The sequence below is a fragment of the Equus caballus genome, chromosome 15, assembly GCF_041296265.1.
Source record: "Equus caballus isolate H_3958 breed thoroughbred chromosome 15, TB-T2T, whole genome shotgun sequence".
In the NCBI taxonomy this organism is placed as follows: Eukaryota; Metazoa; Chordata; class Mammalia; order Perissodactyla; family Equidae; genus Equus; species Equus caballus.
The window spans coordinates 100,417,302-100,421,573 of record NC_091698.1 but is presented as its reverse complement, the minus strand read 5'-3'; the positions used below and the strand labels follow the sequence as shown (position 1 = coordinate 100,421,573).

General features: G+C 54.1%; 1 long non-coding RNA gene across 1 annotated transcript; it reads left to right on the top strand.

The window, feature by feature from the left end:
* The first annotated feature begins 545 nt into the window (after positions 1-545).
* On the top strand, positions 546-1,820 carry LOC138917932 (uncharacterized). Its single transcript, XR_011426614.1, has 2 exons — positions 546-685; positions 1,047-1,820. It is a non-coding gene; the product is annotated as an uncharacterized lncRNA (long non-coding RNA).
* The last annotated feature ends 2,452 nt before the right edge of the window (positions 1,821-4,272 follow it).

The window sequence follows — 4,272 nt, the reverse complement described above, 5'->3', positions numbered from 1 at the left end:
CGAGGCCTGGCTCAGGGAAGAGGGGGCGCACACACGCTCAGGTTCTCAGGCCATAGCACCTGCGGAACCCCTCGCTCTGCGCCATCATTAGGGCTGCGGCGTCTCCGCCCTCAGGAGCTCCTGGCCCAGGGAGAGACTTGGCATTAGCAGACCCAAGCAGGGTGATGCAGGCTGATGACCAACCCAGGGTGGGACAGGGACGTGGCGTAGGGGCAAGCACAGAGGGGCCTCTGCCCGGGCTGGGGGGTGCAGAGGAGGGAAGGGGAGAGAGAGTGGACGGCCCCGCGGGACCCGGGGGCGCGAGTACACGGGCGCTTCTCTAGAGCCTGGATTGAGGAAGTTGGGGTCAGACTCCAGGGGAGTGTTTTTTGCTGAATTCCCCTTCCAGACATCAGAAGCAAAGAGGAACACAGATTCCAGACCACCTGCACCAGCTCCTCTGATTCTGTCAAAAAAAAAAAAAAACATTGTCCCGCTTCTGCTTCGGGGCCACGGCGGGGATCAGGGGGCCACGCCCACCGGCCACGCCCCCAGCCGCCGGAGCCGTCCTCCCCGGGGAGCTTCCCAGCGGTCTCCAGGACCACCTGCCGCTCTCCCCGCGCGCGCCTTCCCGCCCCCAGCTCGCCCCTTCTGATCGCTGCCTCCCGACATCATGTGTTCCTGTCCAAATCACCTTTTTGTTCAGGTCCGTTTCATTGCTTAAGACCTTGTCTGATGAAGCCTTTCATTATTCCTGAGCCTGGACGTAATCCCTCTCTCCTTTAACCACCCCCACCCCAAAACCCCCACCCCTCCCTCGCAATTTGTGTAAACGTCTAAGCCGTCGGGTCGCACTACGGGAGCTCCAGGCAGATCCCTGTGGCCTGCCCACTGCGCGGAGCCGGGGGTCCCAGGCACTATTTGTGGAGCGGAATCAGAGGGGAATTGCTCCGCGGGGCGTCTGTTTCCACCACACCCTCCCCTGCAGACTCTCACGTGCCGGGAACCGACCCTGTCTTGGCGATAAAGGTTCCTCCGCCCTGACGTGAGTTCTCCTCTCTCTGCAGGACCCGCAGAGCGCCCCTGGGCATGGCCAGGCACCCATCCCAACTGCAACTTTGAAGGGCGATACAGCTCGCCTTTTGTGTACCTACTGTGTGCTGGGCAGGGCGCCGGGAAAGCCACAAGACACAAGACAGGGTTGGTCCTGTCGGAGGTTGTGCAGCGAGGCGGGAAGAGGGTGAACCTGGGGGTCCGGGAGACCCCGGCTCTAACTCCGGCTCTGCCGCATACCTGGTTGTGATCTCCTGCAAGCTGCCCTTGGCTGTAAAATAGAGACAATAATAGCTATCTTGCAGCCTTGTTACAAGGACTGAAGGAAAGTGTTGGCATGTGGTGGGTTCTCAAGAAACAGTAGCTGTTTTGGATGCTCAGTTCACTGTGAGAACACAAGCTCTGAACCCAGATTACTGCGTTCAAACCCTGGCTCCACCACGTGCTTGCTGCGTAACCTTGGACAAACTTCCTCACCTTTCTGTGCCTCTGTTTTCTCATCTGTAAAATGGAGATAATATGCTTAACAGTTACAGAGTTTCTGTTTGGGGGGGAGAATGAAAAAGTTTTGGAAAGAGATAGTGGTGATGGCTGCGCAATGTTGTAAACGTAATGAATGTCACTGAATTGTAGATTTAAAATGGTTAAAACGGATTTTTAGGTTATATTTTATCACATTTTTACAAAGTTAATGTAATATACCAAGATGCAATGAATTGTACACTTTTAATGGGTGAATTGTATCATATGTGAATTATATCTCAATAAAACTGTTTTTAAAAAATAAATGGAGACAGTCATAATGTGGACCTGATGGCGTTGTTGGAGGCATTTAAATGAGTCCCTTCAGAACTTGAAAGAGCTTCGAACAGTGTCCAGCACGTGGCAAACACTGGACCAGTGTCTCCTGGCATATTAAATATACCTCATCCGTCATTTCATTTAATCTTTATAAGAACCCTACTCATTTTTTTAAGTATTTTTGCTTATTTTATAGGTAAGAAAATTGACAATTCAGAAAAGTTAAGTCAGTTTTGTATGGAAGTTGCCAAGCCAGGACTCCCACCCCAGGTGTGTCTGACATCAAGTCCATCGCCATGGTCTTAGGGAAAGTGTTGACAGGACCCCTGACTGAGTCTAAGCAAGCAGCAAGCCGAGGGGAACCCGGGCTTCTAAGCTTGTGGCTCACAGTGGTAGCCTGGGGGACAGCAGCAACCACACCATGCAGGTGACACACAACCGGGCCTGCAGGTGGACAGGTGAGCATCCAGCTGTCCTCAGGGGCCCTGTGAGAACAATTCAGCTAGGCTATGGTACCAAGATATTCTGTCAAACATTATTCTAGAGGTCTGTGAAAGTATTTTTCAGGTGAGATTAACATTTAAATCAGCCGACTTGGGGTAAAGCAGATAACCCTCCATGATATGGGTGGGCCTCATCCAATCAGTTGAAGGCTTTGATGGGAAAAGACCAAGGTCCCCTGAAAGTCACCTGAAGAAGTCAGGAATTCTGCCAGCAGACAGCCTTCGGACCTGAACTGCACTGTCAGTTCTTCCTGAGCCCGCAGCCTGCTGGCCTACCCTGCACTCTCTCTCTCTCTTTTTCTCTCTCGCTGTTTCCAGAGCACCTGAAATGTGCCCTCAGCCACATCTCGGTAACAAGAGCTTGAAGCCCCATCTCTTTCCTAAGGAAGGAGAAGTGCACCTGGGTTTGAGGATCTGTGAAAGTACGGGCTTTCTGGGGCCTTTCTCATTTTGTTTTAGGATCCTTTTTTGTTGTTGTTATTCAAACCACTCAGAAACATCTGAACTTTCGGCTTCTCAGTCGGCTGTAAGTCGCCTGACATGGCCGTTGCTACGTGAGTTAAAGATCTTGACGTTTGAGAAACCATCCTGCTCGGTACAGAAGGGAAGGTCGCCATGCGGAGGATGCCCTGTAAGTGATGAGATTCCAGGCTACTGAGTGTGGAGCTCGGTCCCCCTGAGATAGCACCTGCAGCAACACCCACATGACACCGGACACCTCTAGAAACTTCTCTGCTACCTGCCCCCATGCTCCTCTTCAACACAGCTCTGGGCTCACAAGCAGGAGCCTGGCCCTCGGCTGCTGGGCTAAGCAGGAGACACTGGGCTCAAAGAGAGGGGCTGGCGGCTCCCAGAGTCTCTGAGGGGGTCAGTGAGAGAAGGCTCCGTCTGGATGTCCAGCTCTGCTTTGCCTCCTCCTAAAGCTGAACTCACATTTGACCCCTGGCGAGGCTGGGGAAGATCTGGCCAAGCCACAAAGGTCACAGTGCCAGGGGTCCAGGAGGCGGGACTCAGGCCCAGATCCAGAAGACAGAGCGGTGGGTGCAAAGCCAGAGACGCTTCTGTTAATTCTTTCACTGCTCAGAGCAACTGTAGCAGGTGAGGCTCCAGAGACTCAAGGTGGAGAGGGGCTGAAGCAACTGGGTGGTCAGTAGGCACAAAATAGACCAGGGCACAGTGGGAGAAGCGTGACGAGGCACTGTCACTTCCAGACAGAAGTGGGCTGTGGCAGTGCCCAGCCAGAGGCCAAAGCCCATGGGGGCAGCGAGGGTGGTCCTGGGTCAGGTCACTTCTCAGGGTCCAAGACAGGACAAAACTAAGATGAGGCAAGACATAGACGAGCTCAAGAGAGCGCACCTACAAATCTTAAACACACCCCAAATTTGGGATAGGTTTGCAGCTCACCCCAAAGTCTAGAGCTTGGAGGTCAAAAAACATTTCAAGTCTGCACACATTTGCTTTCAAGTGAGAAAAACAAGGTTTGAGAGCAAATTGTGAGCTTCCATCCAATGGGCTGTGTGAACTGCAGGATTCTAAAGGAGGAATGCGCTTGAATGGGAAGGCCCCTGCCTCCCGGGCCACCCCGCCTCACCCACGGCACTGTCTCCCCCGTTCTGTGGGCAGAGGTGCCCACAACGGGACAGCCCCGGGCACGGGCACAGCCCAGCCCAGCTGGAAGGGCATGTCTGGCCCTCTGAGGCTGTTGGCTTTGCTCTGGCCTAAAGCCGGGAGTCAAGGGCCCTGAGGAAGGCAGCCTGCTGAGTGAGCGCCAGGGAGGGAGGAAGTGAGCACGCCAACTTCTGCTTCCCCCCCAGGCCTGGGAGGGAGCGGGGCTTTCACCCGCGTGGGGGCTGGGGAACCTGGCTTTCCCCTAAAAACTCTGCATGTTCCAAAGATGCCAGGTAGGATGCAACCACGACCACCTCAACAGCACGAG